The following is an 18,363-nucleotide window of genomic DNA, read 5'->3' as shown; positions in this document are numbered from 1 at the left end:
GTAACATGAATTCATATATAAATAAATTGTCCATAGGCTTACATCATTTAAATCAAGAGGAAGCGTTTAACCCTTTACAACAATGGCATTGCTCCTACACATAAAAGGCCCTGTGACCAACAAATAAGGAAGATCTGTGACCTTGTAGCACATCTTGATATTCACCTGAAAAAGATTAACAACGTTGAATGAACATAAAGTCCAGTAGGGATCTCAACATGATCCTCAACTTACAGATAGCTACGATCATGAATGCTCATCTCATACCATATAAATAATGTGAAATTTTATAACCAAAGTATGCTTACATAAATACTTTTCTCAAAAACATTCAGTTTTTTTGACAACACCAAGGTTCGCTTTCATTACCCACTTCCCCATTTAAACAATTATTACATGAAAACAATATTTTTCATTTGTGACAAAACACCGCATAATATCTTTTTTATTTCTTTTCTTTTTTTAAACAAAACACGTTCACCCAATCCGGTTTTCTTCACATTATTTATACCCAATATACAACAAAGTCCGTCTCCACACGTTCATCACATTTTCAATCTTAAACTCGAAATTCAATGAGATGCCTTCAACAAAATAATTCATGGTAGGAAACTCCCTCAACTACTCTCTAGCATGTCCAAATATACATGAACGCATCTACTCAACATATAAGACAATTCAACCTTACAAAATCATACTCATCGTGACACAAGACACACACAGTCAGACCGAGACAACAATAATAAATAATCTCTGCTCTACCTGCCTGAAGCACGGTAAGCCAACGATACATCTATCCACAATGAAATGCCAATTTACTAGACACCATCTGGAAGGGAATGATACCTCTGCCAATTCTCTAGGCACTAGCTGGAAGGTAATGGTACCTCTGATTCTCAACGCATTACACATTTTCAAACCATCACATTACACAACATTCATAGACAATTCGAGTGTACTACAGACACACAACCATTTCGACATTCACAATGTCATCCTCCACCGATGACCAAGGACAAAACCTCTAAACAACATATGTTAAATCCAAGTAATCCAATCATCCAATTCTTATGAGGTATATTCCAAGGATTTTCAACTTTTACCAAGGTTCTTTCTCAATTTACGAAAGAGTTAAAATTGTCTCTACATTCTAATGTCAATTTCCAAAATTTCCAATTAGCAATACACCAATTTTATGTACATGCATATATATAATAGAGAGACTCGTTTCATTCATTTAACCAAAAAATCAACCCACCGATAACAAACCATAGCCCGCTGAATTTCCACTCAATAAGGATATTACCCAAAGTTCCTAATCGCATGGTTAAATCTCCTTTTTTAACAATGAATCAAATTAGCAATTCGTTATATTTAATTATAATCAACCAAATCACAAAGTAGATGTTAAAAAATCATGAGACTCGATTTAATCACAAATAAATTACTAAGTCATTAATCAACTTCTTTGATTCACAATATTATTATCTCACAATCTTCACCTATTGAGCGTTACTACAAAAACAATTAGGCTAAACTTCTTTCTACCCATAACATGTTAAACCATTTTCCCCAAATTAACCCAACAACAAACTATTTTCCCAAATCTCAACTTTACACATCAACACTTAGATCACCCTCTATGATTTTCCAAAAAGTTCTGTAATAACATGGTTTTTATGCAATAGAAGATACCACATGTCTATCTATAAAGGAGACATTGAAAAAGATCAAGAAATCCCTACCTCAAGGAGAGAAGAGGAGAAAAGCCCAAAAATCAACTTGGTCGGAATCTGTCGGTCAAAACGAAGCCCTCGATAGGCTCATCATTTTGGTATAAGGAACTAGTATTTAAACTCAATGGATTCCATGGGATCAAAAGAAATGTAAAGTTTTGAGGGTTTGGGTAGAGGGAGATAAGAGAAAAAAGAGAGAAAATAAAGAGAGAGTGATATATTCAGCAATGAGAGAAAAGGAGGCAAAAATGCAATACATAGCTGAAATGCACGAAAAACGAGACAAAACACGCGCCTGGCCGCACGTGCGGCGCCATCTCCCGCACGTGTGGATCGGCCTCCCTGCACATGCTGCTCTCACCCCCCCACCTCCACCTCCGCACCTGCCTTTTAGGTAGTGTGCACACCCTTCTTCCCTGCTTCCCACACTTGTGGCCCCCCCTCTCCCGCACGTGCAGCCCAAGGCCCCACATGTGCAACTCTGGCCTCTCAACCCGGAGAAACCCCAACTTAACTCTAGACACTCCGGACGAGACCTTGCACCCTCCAGAACAAGTGAAAACTCGGAAACAAAACAACGCGACTGAAAATATTAAGAAAAAGAATTTTCAACAACCCTTACCCGACATAACTCAAAAGAAACAAGACGGCTTTCGAACCAGTCATCACAGAACACTACACCCAAAGACTCATTTCATGTCCTAGGCAAGCCACCTACTTAAAACCCCTTTCCTAATGCATATATAGCTCCCACTCCACTAGCCGTTAGTTTCTTTAGAAGTTGAAGGGGACATCGAAGGTGTGGATGAGGTATGACAGCACCAACACCACCAACATCAGCACATATGCAATCCCTTGGTTAATTGTTGTTCCTGAGGGACCCACAACACCATCTACATTTGTGGCTCTCAATTAGTACATCAAGATTCAAGAATAATCCATAGTCCACAAGATTATTTATGCATAATTATTTTTTAGAGGTACAAAACAATTTAAAAATAGATTTTTTTTTAATAACTAATATCATTTTCTTTTTTCTCTACACAAATTTGACAAACACCATTACATCTGAGTGTTAATCACAGTCTAATCATAGAAAATGCAATATCTAGGAGGAGAACTTGGGCTTAACAAGAACATTGGTTTAAAAGACAAACACATTAAGCAAGGAGTTAATACCCCCGAATAAGCCATAACCCATGACATTTAATCCAAATCTACGAAATTCTGTTTGATTTTTGTTAATAAAAATAGATTTTTTTTTAATAACTAATATCATTTTGTTTTTTCTCTACACAAATTGGACAAAAATCCTAAATTAATATGTAAAGTACTTGTTCAAAGCTTTTGATGCCTATATATATATATATATGTATGTGGGCACCAAAATCTACATATATAATTTGGAAAGTACCTGTTCAAAGCTTTGTTGTATATATATATTAGTTGAAATCAAATATGTAGAAATCAAACACACACACACACGCGCGCATATATATATATATATATATATATCAGTACAAATCAAATCTGTAGAAATCACACATACACAAACACACACATATATTAGTAACAAAAATGAGAATGAAGACGAAAGGGATGACATGGACGAAATGGACTGCAGACACCCCATTTTTGACCGTCCTCAAGACTTGGACGTCACCATTGGAACACTTGGTGATTACCCTTGTTTGTGTTCGTTTGGAGTTCCCGGAGGTCTCGGCTACGCACCTTGCCTCATGATCTCCGAACTTGACTGTTTTGTGCTTGGTTTGACACCAAACACTTGTGTTTTGCCTTTGAGAGGCAAGGTAGGGCTTGTAGACCATCCCCACCCATCACCGGCCATGGCTTGAGGCCACCGGCTGTGTTTTGCTTCCACCGGCCAAATATTTGGCCAGCCGGCACTATAGGTGGCCGGCCGGCTATCTTTTTTTGGTCAATTGCATTTTTGGTCGGCCGACTACTGTGCAGCTGCTTTTGCAGATATTTTGACACAGCTGTCTTGCATTTGGCTCCCCTCCATACACGTGTATGGAGGGATCTCTCTCTTTAGAAGCTTGTCTTGTAAGCTTTACAAGACAAAAAGCTCTATAAGAAGAGCCCTCCTCTCCCTTGTTTTAGATTAGAGAGCTTAGACAGCCATATTAGGGTTTTGAGTTCTAGGGTTAGGATCCATACACATTCTATCTTTATACCTCTCCCTCTTTTTACCTTTGTGTGTGTTTAAGTGTGTTTGTGTCTTACTATTGCACACAAACGCATAGTATTTCACCTTCCCTTAGCTACTGAGGTTCTAAGAGGTTGTTCTTGAGGTTCTTGGGTGGTTTTGAGCTTGGAGGAGCAGCTGGTCCACCATTGTTCAAGAGGGTCTTCAAGGGTAACAATTTTGCCTTTTTATTCCCCATTCTTGCATTGTATTTTTCTCTATCTTAGAACTGTTTTTGTGCTTAGTATATAACATAAAAAAGTTCTGTTTTTAAGCCCTCTAAATAGTTTATTTAGAGTGTTTTGTGGTTTGGAGGTGTTTGACCCCTCTTAGGCCTTGAGAGGCCGCATTTTGAGCCATTTTGAGTGAGCTTCGGGACCTTGGTGTTTGGGCCTCCTCACCACTGAAATCTTGAGGGATTTCAGAGGTGAGGATGGTGCCTTGAGGTCCTAGGAAGGAGAGGGCCACCCCCTCTCCTTGTTGTCCTTGAAATGTACCATTTTTGGCCTCTTGAGGGAGCACCTAGCTAAGCTTCATGTTGACCATGCCTTGGCTGTTTTTTATGCTTAATATGTCACAATATACCTCTTTTTTTAATTGGTTTTGGTACACCATGCATGCTTAGCATACCTACCTTGTAATGCCATGTTTAGGCCTTAACATGCCTTAGGTTGTAAACCGTTGTTCGAGCATGTTTTAGGTCTAGTTTTGTGAAGCTTGTGTGCTTATTTTTCCATGCTAGAGGTCTTTCCATTGTTGTTTGGGTTGGCCATGGCATGCATTGTATAGCCTCTTTGCATTTTTGGCTTGTTGGCCTTGAGCTTGTGAATGTGTAGCATGCATCCTTGCCTAAATTTAGTCATTTGGGACCATTTGTCATGTAATTTCAGTCCCTTTGACATGCTTGTATGCTTGCCTTGGACACCTCTTTAATGCTTTGAAAGCTTGTGTAGCATGCTCCATGTTTTGGCATTTGTGCATGCCTTTGAATTTGAGCCATTTAGATGCCATGTAAGTGGTCTTTTGGGCTTTATTTTATGTGCTAAAATTCTGTTTTTAGTCATTTAGTTCATGCCATGTTTGGTCTTGCTAAGTGTAGTTTGATACTTCATTAGTTTGCTTTGAATGCTTGGACCATTTGTTGCATGTTTAGCCTATCTTGCTTGCTTGGTTTGGCACCATATTCTCGCATGATTTTCAGAGCTTAATGCGTGTCATTTGTCCAAGTTTATACACTCTTGAGTGTGCTTGAGAATTGCTCTTTAATGCTTAAGTGTTGGTCCTTGTGTGCATGCATGTTTGCATGTCATTTAGCCCTCATTCCATAGCACTTTGGCGACTACATTTGTACTTCAATTCCAAATTGAATACGTGCATCAATTGACTGCATTTCACATGCCATGCTTAGGTTAGCCGAGCCTACTTTGATTGCATCCTGTATGTGTTGCATTAGGCAATTTGACATGAACTAGGACCATGCATGTTGGCTAACTAGTTTATTGTTTTGGCACGGAGTACGATGTAAGTGTTTATGCTTTAGCATCTCGCATGCGTGTGAATGCTATCATGACAGCATGTTTACCATGTGGCTAAATGCTTATGTGATAAATTGTTTGGATGCCTGTGGGTGAAGGTTGGATTGTCTGAGTTGGAAAAACTCGTTGAAATCCGTATTTTAGCCTACTTGCTAGTAGCAAATTCCAAAGTGTTTTTTAAAGCGAACGGATATGCAATGCTTGTTTCCAAATTAGGCAATTTAGTCTATACTTGTTTGTCGTGCGCACAACATAGTAATTCTTGGCTAATAAATGGAATAAGAACACATAAAGTTTTCAAAACTAGATATCACGATTAGTAGAGGCCGATCTTCGGACCGGGCGAGAGGGGGTGCTCATAGCTGACCTTCCCCAATCGTACCCAAGCTCCCGAGCCGAGGCAACTTTGGCAATGACGGACACGTGGCCTTTGGCACCGAGTCATGGTTTCCTAAATTTCCCCATAAAGAAATATTTAGGTGGCGACTCTGTATCTGGCAAAGCAGTCCATGTTTGGCACTTCTTTCAAAAATCTGTTTTTTCCAAAACGATTTGCCGGATTTGGACTCTTTGGTTCAGATTAGGAACTGTGACAATTCGAGAGTCCGAACTGTAGTAAGCCCACAGATGAACAGAACGGGACTCATCCTCCCGGGGCGTTCGGGCACGTCTACAGTTTCTGGCGACTCCACTGGGGATTTAGAGAGCTTGACTCGAACTCGTGATATCCTGTTTTCACTTCATTTATGTGTCTCGTTGCATTGCATGTGCATTGGTGCGCCTAGGACACCGTGTTTGCCATCTGCCATTCCTGAACGGTTTGCCGGAGGCTTGTCTTGTCAAGGCATGACCATAAGGCTGACCAGTTATAGGCTCTGATAACATGGGAACACAAACCCCGGTTTTACCGGGGCACCCTTTTCGACCATTCGACCTAGTGCATATTCGGATCCATAGTGACCATTCCAAGCTAGGACAGGTTGCTTACCTGTTTATAAGTTGTTTGAAACCGCTGCGTGCGTAGTGAAACCCTAGCTCCTGACAAAATAGGACAGGGAAACCCTACCCCAATATAGGGGTGTTCTGGCTCTATTTACTTGCTATGTGTTTTTAGAGTGTATCTCTACAGGAACGTACACATCAGTTTGCAAGATTGAGTATTAGACCCGAGGGCACCAGTATCAGTGTTACTGAGAATCAGTTATTTGCGGGTATCAGGGTTCAGTTTCGAGGACAGTGATTTCTGGGGAACAGTGATCAGCAGTAGAGTACAGTTGTTCCGCTACACCCGTGTTTGATCCATTTGGGCTGAAATGCTGCTTGTTGTCTCTTTCAGTTCGGACAGCTGGTACAGAATAGCTAGTGCTCCCCCTTGCTGAGGCAGGACTTATGACGACTCCGAATTCAGAAGAGATTGTGGTTATGACAGCTGCATTAGATCAAGGGATCGCTCTGCAAAGTGAGACCAACATTGACATGTCACATCCACCCAAGTCGCCTGTTGCGCACCCGGTCTGGGCCCCCCAGCTATATCAGGCTCGTGAGCCTACTACATTTGAACTAATGGGGATGATAGGTGATCTCCAGAGGTCTGTGGCGGATCTCGCCTACGAAATGTCAGCTTCACCTCCAGCCGCACCATATGCCGGGAGTTTTGTACCCCAGGAGCCCCCGTTGTTGGGGCGAATTGTGATTGAACTTAGCCAACTGGAGATGGCCTCCAGATATGGTAATGACATATCAACATCAACCCAAACCCTCGATCAGGCTGAGGCCAGAGGAAAGACAAAGTGAAGGCAGATGCCGATCCTATTGAACAACTGCTGCGGGCAGTCGAGGCTTTGAAAGCCGGGGGGATGAATAAGCAACAAATATCCGCAGTTGTGGCAAAAACTGTAGAGGATGCTTTCCCCACTCCACCTGAGGGTAGTTCAAATCAGTTAGAAAATCGGGATAGGCCCCGTCATGCCAGAACAGTTCCTCCTATTCCCAGCCCTGCACCCGGGAAAGATCAGAAAGCTAAGGTGGCGCCTGCCGACCCTTTCGCTTGTGCGTCCAGTAAGAACGCTCAGACTTCAAAATACCTGCCCCGAGGGCGCAGGGTCTTCCACGCTCTCTACATGCCTCTGTCCAAGGCGCTTCAGATCCTTGCCAAGAGGGGACACCTCAAACCCTTGGAGCCTCGGCCTCTCCCGAAGAATCTCCCTACTACGCATGATGCTGCTCAGTACTGCGCGTACCACCAGCAGACAGGCCATGCAACCGACAATTGTTTCTGCCTCCGTCATGAGGTGCAAGATTTGATTGACAACGAGGTTATCCTCCCGCCCACCTCAGCCAAGTCTGTTACCACCGAGTTATTGGATTTTGAGGACACAGATACTGCAAGTATGTAATCAGAAAGTGAACCACCTGCGGGTGGCGTTCGATATATTTTGGATGTGGCGTCTGGCACGCATTTTTGAGCATCGGTGAACGCTAGTTTTGTAAATTCTGGCTTGGGTATCGAGTCAGTCTTTTGTTTTGAGTCTGTCTCTTTATTTTGAATCAGTCTTTTTGCTTAAGGGTCTGTCTTGTTGTATCGAGTCAATCCCCTTTGTATAGAATGCCAGGTGATTCCGGGGTTGTTGCCTCGAACACCGTTTTGTCTTGTAATTACCCGTTCTTGTTTTTGAGTCCATTTCTGCCGAGGGGCCAGTTATACCAACAGATCTGAATGAAACAGTGGTGGCTATCTCATTTTCATGCTTGCTTTCAGTGTGAATTAGTTGTGCCAGAGAATTTGGATGGGCTGACAGTACATCTCGCCTGCTCCCCTGCGCGCCAAACTCATTGCATTAACCTAAGTTTTTCAAAAACCCCTTTTGAACACTGCGGTGATAAAAACAAAGAAGAAGGAATTCCTCCGGGTTTTGCAAAATTTTGATCATTTTGAGAGAAAGAGAAGCATGCTAAGACTTTTTTAATGAATGAAACCATGCTTGTCAGCGTGAGTACTGAGAAGGACCCTTGCTTGATCCAGATTGGTTCCACACTATCTTCGGCACGAGAGATTCGTCGCTTTCTTAAAAACTTTCAAAAACAAATGTTTTACACGGCCCTGTGAAGACCTGTGTGGAACCGCTCTTGAGATTGTACAGCCTAGGATCGCTCTCAGCCTCAAGATTCAACCCATCCATTTCGAACCTTGAACCCGTTCATAAAATTCAATGGTCAAACGTCATGTAAGGTCTGTATGGCCAGATCAGACGCAACCCTCGAACAAGAGGCACCAAAGTCAAATAAAAAAAAGAGTAGATCTCACCAGAAGAAGCTCGTGGAGCAGCCATGATGGATTCTCCTACAAATCATTGCAACAACCGTTCTCCTAGACACAGAGAGGCTTCAATTTCAAAAACCATTTGGCATGGACTTGTTACACTTTTACCCTTTGAGAGGCTCGTTGGGCCGAAAACCCGGAAGGGCGGCCCAGGCAAAAGTTAGAGCAAGAGAAAAATACAAAAAAAAGAAAAGCAAAAAAAATACAAAAAAAGAAGAGCAAAAAAAAAAATGCAAAAAAAAGAGAAAAAGAAAAGAAAAAAAAAGAAATTGAAAAGAAGCTCGCAAAGTCGAAAACCCGCATCGGGCACCTTGGCAAAAGTTAGAGCCTGAAAAGTGAAGGTTAAAATACCCGAGTGTACCTTAACCGGAACTACGTAAGGCTTGATTCCCATGTTTGGGATACGTAGGCAACTTCATTCTAAAGTCCAGCCCCCAATGCTTTCATAGCGTCTCGGTCCATACAATGGTTCCGATTTCATCCCAAAGTCCAGTCGCCAACACCTTCAAAGTGACTGTGTCCATATATTGGTTTTGACCATCTTCGTCTTCTCTGTATCCGAGGAAGTTCGGTCATGATCATCACTAGTGAGGACTGTTTACGATATGCTGCGGCATCATCCAAACAAGGGGCAACTTTCCGTTGCCGTGAGTCGCCGTTCAAACCTGGGCAACTTTCCGTTGCCGTGCAGTGTCCTTCAAGCCAGGGGCAATTTTCCATTGCCTCCGATCCGAGGTTGCGCATCTCAAAGAGTAAGTTCCATGCTCGTTGAGCATTGACTGTTTGCAAAAATGGTTTTTGAGAATTTTTACCGAGGTTGACTATTTTCTCGAAAACTATTCCATTTTCCAAAACTGGACCATTTTCTTGGACCCAAAAAAGGAAAATTTTCAGTGCTTATAGCCTGACTTGCATGGTTTTCAAATCAAAAATCGAACAAGTACGTTAATCCGACTTTCATCTTGATCGAAACTGTTTTAGTTGAAAACCAAAACGAAAAAATGGTCAAAATGATGAACTAGGGGCACAGTTGAGTCAGGCGTTCTGTCTTTCCCCCGTCGTCAACATACTTGCCAGGAGGGCACTCTACCCACTAGAAGAAATAGCTATGAGCTAACGGCATCGGGCATGAACCCGCAACTTCCAATTCATTCATTAATCACTTTGGGAAGGGACGAAAAATGAGAGAATAAACAATAGAAAGGTGTAAGTTGAGAGAAAAAGCGAGCCAAAGGGTTTTTAGAGAAAAACCGAGCCTGAGGGCCGAGTGATGTGAGAATCACAAATCAGAAAGGGTGGGAAACAATACCCAGAGAAACTGGCTCCTCGTGATTTGAGGTCCCCCGTATTCGTTTAACGCGTCTGTGTGTCATGTTTTGTTTACCTCAACCTTTGTCCTAGGTTTCTCCCGAGCGTGTCTCGTTGTGTTTTAGGTCGTGTACCCTTTTGTTTGAGTCCTCCCCACTGTGTTCAGTTGTAGGCTCGATGCCCCGGTTTGAAAAACCCTTATTTAATTACAAAAATCGTTTATGCTCAGAATGTTGTGCCATTCTCTATATTCGATTGTGTTTCAACTCCAGCTGGTTTCACCTCTGTAGTCCGTCTTGTCAGATTGGGCTGTTTGTTCGGGATTTGCTATGTGCAAAATGAACCAAGTGCTGTGTTACGGGCTGCATGTAGATTAATCCCTAGTAGAGTAAGGGCTGTGTGTGTCCAGAATCAGGCAGTGGGTTGCTTGGGTTATTTTGCTGTTGGCTGTTCAGTTATTTGATTATTACAGTGCAAGTGTTCAATTTTCAGACAACCAGTCAATTCCATTTACATTGAGGTGTAACATGATGTGATGCGATGCAATACATGAGATATGTAAATGTAACACCTTTTAAGCAAAAAGTTTGTTCATTTCATAATCTTTTTAAGTACAAAGTTTTGAGGAAAACAAAAACCTGCCTGTGACAGTACAAAGTATCCTAACTACCAACAAAAGGGAAAAGTACAAGAAAGAAGAAAAATAACAAAAATCTGTATCCATGTCAAGCGGCTCCGAGGGCTAACGGTCTGTCCTAGTCCTCTTCCTGGACGAAGGTCCAGGAGCATCATCAGCATCGTCGTCAGAGCCCGAGCTAGTGCTGCCTCCGGTCTCCTCCTCTGATGACTCCGCCTCCGACTCTGCCTCTGCCTCCGACTCCTCCTCATCATCATCATCGGGGACTGGAGCCCGCGAACTGCTCCCGATATGAGTGCACCCCCCTTGGTGCGGGGAAATGCTCTGCCCTCCTCATCTCTCCCTCGGGCGGGGACGGAAGGTCCAGCTGGAGTACCTCCTACAACGGGAATCTGGAAGGGAGGCTAAAAAAGTGCATAAAAGGCAAATGCATCAGTATACTGTGGGCAGTTTATCAGTGCGGAATGTAGTGTATGAGTACAGTGTGAGAATGCCGTGGGCAGTTTATCAGTGCAGAATGCAGTATACAGTGTGAGAATGCCGTGAGCAGTTTATCAGTGCAGAATGCAGTATACAGTGTGAGAATGCTATGAGCAGTTTATCAGTGCAGAATGCAGTATACAGTGTATAAATGCAGCGTAGGCAGTGTATCAGATGCTGTGAGACCAGTATATCAAGTGTTGTGTCGTGCATCAGATTACGTGAGTCAGCTTATCAATGGTTTGAGACAGTGGTCAGAAGAACATACCGGGATGCTGTAGAGGGCCAGAAGGTCGAAGGTCCGCTGTAACATCCCCATCATGGAGGCATTCAACTCCACGGACTGCCGGGTGTACTCAGAAGACGCCTGCAAAAGTACAAGATATATCAGTATTTCACAGAGTATCAAATAAACCGAAATGAAATACTAGATGCAAGATGCAAAATGAAGTAAAACATACCGGAGGCAGGTCGGGGATGCCGGCTAACTCATGACCAGCCGGGGGAGGAGCAAAGGGGATCTGGTAGATCACCCCATCCTGCCCTCTATATGACAGTACAGTGGGCAGGGCTGGCCAGCTAGTCCCCCATCCTCCCTGAGCTCCGCCCCTGCCGCGAACTCGAGCCCTCCTCGAAGCTCCTGCTCCAGCTCCCGCTCCTGTCCTAGCCGCTGGTGCCACGGGCCTGGCTCTTTCATCTCGACGGCCACCGCTCAGAGACCGCATAATGTACATCTGTACGTACTCTCGGTAGTCGCCGATGCCTTTGAAGCGGGTCACCTCCCAGCCAATAGTATAGTCGGCCATCTGCTCGGTAGTGAGCCTCTCGGTCTCCCTCATGTCCTCAGGAGGGTGAACCGGGACTATCTACTCTGGTAACCCTAGGGTCTGGCGTAGGAAATGCTCACCCAAGTACCAAGCCCGACAGACCGGGCCCTCCAGTAAGATTCGGAAACGCGAGGTCTCCTCAGCACCGGCAAATCGGTCCCGAATCGTCGCCGGCAACGGAGCACAAGGCTGCCACGTGATCTGAAAACGACATGCAATTTGTTATCCATCGTTATTGAAACATGTAGTGAAAAGCAAAGCTTAGATAAATTCTAAACTAAAAGCATACCTCGGCAGGGTTGATAGTGTCGAAGTAGCGGCGAAAGAAGCTAAATGTCTCTCGTGGCCTCCGCACGCATCTCACGTCGAAGCGTCGCGAGAACGAGACGACGAGGGGGGTCTCCGTGTCTGGCACGGGTGCAAGCCTGGGAAAGTAGGCATACACCTACAACTGTAGAGAAAACATCAATATGACTATCAGATAAAGCAAAATACAGAATAAAGCAGAAACGTCAGAGCCGTGTGTTGTGTAGTGTATTGTGTACAGTGTACAGTGTGAGCAGTGTACAGTCAGTGTAAAGTAGAGCGTATGTGTGTGCCGTGTATGCAATATATAGTTAGTGAAAAACAGACTACAGTGTGTGCAATACAGAATGCAGTATAGAGTACAGAAGATAGAAAAGCATAAATGAAAAGCGGAACAAAAACGTACCTCCCAAGCACGCCAGTAGCCCCCGAGCAACTGTCCGCTGCCACGGGAAGCCGAGCTCATATACCCGTAGAGTGTGGCCAGAGCAGCGCCACCCCAATCATAGTGCAAGATCTGCCTGACGTCCACCAGTGTACTAAGCAGGCAGAGGGGCACGGTGTTCGCCCGGTCGGCGAAAATGGTCGTCCCCAGCAGGAACATGAGGAAGCCGCGCGCATATCTCTCCACGGCCTCCGAAGTCATCAGAGCCTCCTCCACCAACGCGGGCTGGACCCTGAACTGCACCTTGAACCAGGAGTAACGAATAACGCCTGGACGGGTGAGAGGTGGCACCTCGCCAAGCAGATGGATCTGAGTGGCGGTCCACTCGTCCATATAGTGTCAAAGGGGATCGGATCACCCCCTACCCCGATGCCTGTGAGCATCGAGAAATCATAGGGAGTCATCGTCATGTCTCCCGTCGCAGATAGATGGAACGAGTCGATGGTGTCCCACCACCTCTCCGCTAGAGCAACAAGGAGAGGCCTGCTCGCGGTAAGTCTCGATAATCCCCTGCAGAAAGCGCCAAAGCCCGCCTAGTCCATAATCTGGCGAACCGCGCTGGGAAGCTCAGCATACCAGTCCCGAGCGGCAATGTTCCCATACCCACGGACGGTATGGGCATCCCCCTGTTTTCAAACAAATAATTGCGAGGCAATACTGAATATACTAGTTTTGAAGGGCATTCAGAATTCAATACAAATATAACATGCGTGCAAGTTTTTCAGATTCAAACAGATCCCGGGTGCTGGTGTGCTTATAGTGAAATACAACGTGTGATGTGTCAGCGTGTTTGCATGGTTCGGTATAAATATAGCACATGTGCAAGTTTTTCAGATTCAAACAGATATCGGGTATTGGTATGATTGCAATGAACTACAGTGTGTGCATATGTCAGCCTCAAACAGATATCGGTTGCCAGTATGGTTGCGATCAACTACAGTGCACAGTGTGTCAGTGTATCTGAGTCAAGCAGTTAAAGGATGTAATCAGCTATGGCAGTTTCTATATTCTACATTGCGGAAAATAAAATAGAGAGAAGAATGTTACCTCGGAAGCACCAAAGGATAAGTGAGATGTAGGCTCACGCAGGAGGAGCTCTGGTGGCATCGCTCTGTCGAAACTCTGAAACTGGCGAAGTCCGTCAGGAGGTAACGCATGAATCGCCGGTCGATAGGTCGCCGGGTCGAACGGGCGGATGCTCAACGGGATGAGCTCGACCCCGGGATCCATCTCGTGATCCGGGGGAGTCCCGCCCTGTGAAATATCATCGGCCATGTCGAAAATGGTGAGAAAATAGCCGGAAAAGGGAAAACCGGGCGAAAATGTGGAAAGTCAACCGGAAAGTCAACCCGAGAGGGTGAAAAAGTGGCCGGAAAAGCTGGGAATTGGAAAAGGTATAGGAATCGAGAGGAAAACGAGGGGAACAAACCCCAAAAAGTGGAAATGGCAAAGGAAGCACCGAAACAAAGAAATGTTCGGTTCAAAATGTTCGAAACGCGAAGAACTTCGCGAATCCAACGAGTAAACGGGCGTGAAACGCAAGAAAACGGAGAGAGGAGCAGGGGAAAATGCTCTAAAGAGAGAGGGGATGAAATTTCGGCTACAGGGAAGTAAGAAAATAGGGTTTGAAACCCTATTTTAAAGGACCCGAGGTGAAAAGTCGAAACTGCCCCGATTCAGGCTCTTTTGGCCGGTTGGCTACATTTTTGGCCGGTCGGCCAAATATTTGGCCGGTGGAATGTATTGATGGCCGGTGGATAGCCGGTGGCCTCCTCTTCCGGCCGGTGAGCCTCCTTCATCCTTGTTTGGGTCAGATATGTGGTTTTGGGTCTTCATAGCTCAAAGAAGTACAAGAAAGTGCATCTCCGACACTCAACCAGCCTCCGTTTTGACATCGGGCCGTGCCTTCTGTGCATGGCACTCGAATTCGTGCAAGGTGTATCCTTTTCGTATCCTTTTTGGCTTTTATAAAACTCAAAAAGTTTCCCCATGCGTATCGCGTACCATCGCACTGTTTTGGGCATTTCAAAACGTCGCACTGTCTTGTGCATTTCAAATCGTCGCACTGTTTTGTGCATTTCAAAACGTCGCACTGTCTTGTGCATTTCAAAACGTCGCACTGTTTTGTGCATTTCAAATTGTCGCACTGTCTTGTGCATTTCAAATCATCGCATTGTCTTGTGCACTTCAAACCATCGCACTATCTCGTGCACTCGCGTTATCTAAACGCATCGCGCGGTTTTGCGCATCTCATCGCATTTTGCAAGTTTTGCTTGCGTAGACCGCATGTTTTGCTTGCGTAGACCGCATATTTGTTCAATTCACTACTTGCGTAGACCGCATGTTTTGCCCGCGTAGACCGCATGATTATTCAAATTTCATTACTTGCGTAGACCGCATGTTTTGCTTGCGTAGACCGCATGTTCGTAATCAATTCATTACCTGCGTAGACCGCATGTTTTGATTGCGTAGACCGTATGATTATTCAAATTTCATTACTTGCGTAGACCACATGTTTTGCTTGCGTAGACCGCATGTTCGTAATCAATTCATTACCTGCGTAGACCGCATGTTTTGATTGCGTAGACCGCATGATTATTCAAATTTCATTACTTGCGTAGACCGCATGTTTTGCTTGCGTAGACCGCATGTTCGTAATCAATTCATTACCTGCGTAGACCGCATGTTTTGATTGCGTAGACCGCATGATTATTCAAATTTCATTACTTGCGTAGACCGCATGTTTGTTCAAATTCATTGCTGCGTAGATCGCATGTTTTGGTCGCGTAGACCGCATGATTATTCAAAATTCATTACTTGCATAGACCGCATGTTTTGCTTGCGTAGACCGCATTCTTATGTTCGATCTCATCGCTTACGTAGAACGCATGTTTATGATCAATTTTGTTGCCTGCGTAGACCGCGTGCTCCACTTACATGTCTGTGCTTTCACTACATTGTTATAACTTCCCACTTACTTTGCGATGTCACGCATTTTCAAATACATCAATATGCATTGTACCTGTTAAGTTTGTTTTCTTTTCAGGCACGATATTGTATGGACGGTTCATTTGAGGCTGATGTAACCAGACGGACCGCACAGGTATTGTTATGGTCTGGCGAGACCTTAAATACGCTCGGTCTAGGAGACCCTAAATCCTCTGAAGGTGCAAGTCCTTCGGTGTTTGTCGTGCCCGAACGACTTTTGATAAGTTGCATTATACACATATTTTAAGCCGCACGTTGTTGCACATTTCGAGTTCACTTGCATTGTTATGCATTTCTTGTGTAATCTACACAGTCTAGGAGACCTTAAATCCTTGGAAGGTGCAAGACCTTTGACAGTCTAGGAGACCTTAAATCCTCGAAAGGTGCAAGACCTTTAGTGTACAGATGTGCGCAGTCCATTTACATTGTCATGTATCTTAAAAGCCGCGTGTTGTCGCGCATTCCGTGCAACATGCATCATCATCATTTGCATTTCAAAAAAACAAAACAAAAAACAAACAATCGCATTGTCCATTGCATCATTAGAACATAGTGCATATTGCATTGTACTTTGCATGCATTCATTGCCTCACCTTCCATCTATGGCTCGCGCCTTTCCATGATTGAGCTTGGTCCGGTATGTGCCCATACTTTTCACGTCGAAACATAGTTCAGTGGACCGTTCTATGTTAGACGCGGCTTGTACGTGTACATGCCTTTCCTAGGCATGATTTGGTTTGGCTTGCGTGCCATATCCATTGCATTTCCATTCCATTGCATATTTGTAGATATTGCATTGTGATTTGCATGCATTCATTGCATCACCTTCCGCCTATGGCTTGCACCTTTCCATGTTGAGCTTGGTCTGGTATGTGCCAATACTTCTCGTGTCGAAACATAGTTCAGTGGACCGTTCTATGTTAAACATGGCTTGTATGTGTACATGCCTTTCCTAGGCAAGATTTGGTTTGGCCCGCATGCCATGTCCATTGCCATCTCCCCAGCATATCCATATGTATATTACATTGTAGTGTAATTGTTGCATCCGGCATTAGGATCGTAGTCCTTTCCCCAGCAGGTCATTTCCCCACTTATGTCATCCCCCCCAATACTTGTTCTTATGTCCGTCTACATTACTCATAGTTCAGTTGATCGTTCTATGGTAGACGGACTTATTACCTCCATCAATCTATTTGACATAGGTGTGGTTTCGAACCGCCCACGATTGGATCATGATTCAATTGCTTTGCATATAGTTTGCATTGCTTCAATTACATTGCATCTTTATTTGCATCGTTTATACATTGTTTTGTATGTATTGCATATCATTTTGCATCCATTTTTGCATCGTCATGCATGTTGCTAATAATATTGTACTTGTTAAGTTTGTTTTCTTTTCAGGCACGATATTGTATGTACGGTTCATTTGAGGTTGGTGCAACCAGACGAACCGCACACGTATTGTATCCTCCGAGTGAGACGTATCGAGAATTACATAATTCTCTTACATCCTTTCTACATTTTAGTGTAGTTTGGTGTATGCTAGCTTAAAACTGTTGCATGTATGCCTCATTCCAGCTTTCTTTGCATGATCATAAGTTATGTCCGGCTCTGTGCATTGTCTTGCATTTTGCCCCTACCTTCGGGGGCATATCTTGTTTGTCTTGCATGTTTGTCTGAGTCTTCGGCCTTGTCAAAAATGGGTCATCTCTGGGCTTTGACATTCGCTCCCGTCATTGTTATGACTTTCGAGTTCTGTCAAAGAGGGGCAACTGTAGACACCCCATTTTTAACCGTCCTCAAGACTTGGACATCACCATTGGAACACTTGGTGATTACCCTTGTTTGTGTTCGTTTGGAGTTCCTGGAAGTCTCGGCTACGCGCCTTGCCTCAAGATCTCCGAACTTGACTGTTTTGTACTTGGTTTGACACCAAACACTTGTGTTTTGCCTTTGAGAGGCAGGGTAGGGCTTGTAGACCATCCCCACCCATCATCGGCCATGGCTTGAGGCCACCGGCTGTGTTTTGCTTTTACCGGCCAAATATTTGGCCGGCCGGCACTATAGATGGCCGGCTGGCTATCTTTTTTTGGTCAATTGCATTTTTGGCTGGCCGACTACTGTGCAGCTGCTTTTGCAGATATTTTGACACAGCTGTCTTGCATTTGGCTCCCCTCCATACACGTGTATGGAGGGATCTCTCTCTTTAGAAGCTTGTCTTGTAAGCTTTACAAGACAAAAAGCTCTATAAGAAGAGCCCTCCTCACCCTTGTTTTAGGTTAGAGAGTTTAGACAGCCATATTAGGGTTTTGAGTTCTAGGGTTAGGATCCATACACATTCTATCTTTATACCTCTCCCTCTTTTTACCTTTGTGTGTGTTTAAGTGTGTTTGTGTCTTACTATTGCACACAAACGCATAGTGTTTCACCTTCCCTTAGCTACTGAGGTTCTAAGAGGTTGTTCTTGAGGTTCTTGGGTGGTTTTGGGCTTGGAGGAGCAGCTGGTCCACCATTGTTGAAGAGGGTCTTCAAGGGTAACAATTTTGCCTTTTTATTCCCCATTCTTGCATTGT

This window comes from Camellia sinensis, chromosome 2 (assembly GCF_055761805.1).
Source record: "Camellia sinensis isolate YWXY chromosome 2, ASM5576180v1, whole genome shotgun sequence".
In the NCBI taxonomy this organism is placed as follows: Eukaryota; Viridiplantae; Streptophyta; class Magnoliopsida; order Ericales; family Theaceae; genus Camellia; species Camellia sinensis.
Note: the sequence above shows the minus strand (reverse complement) of the source record.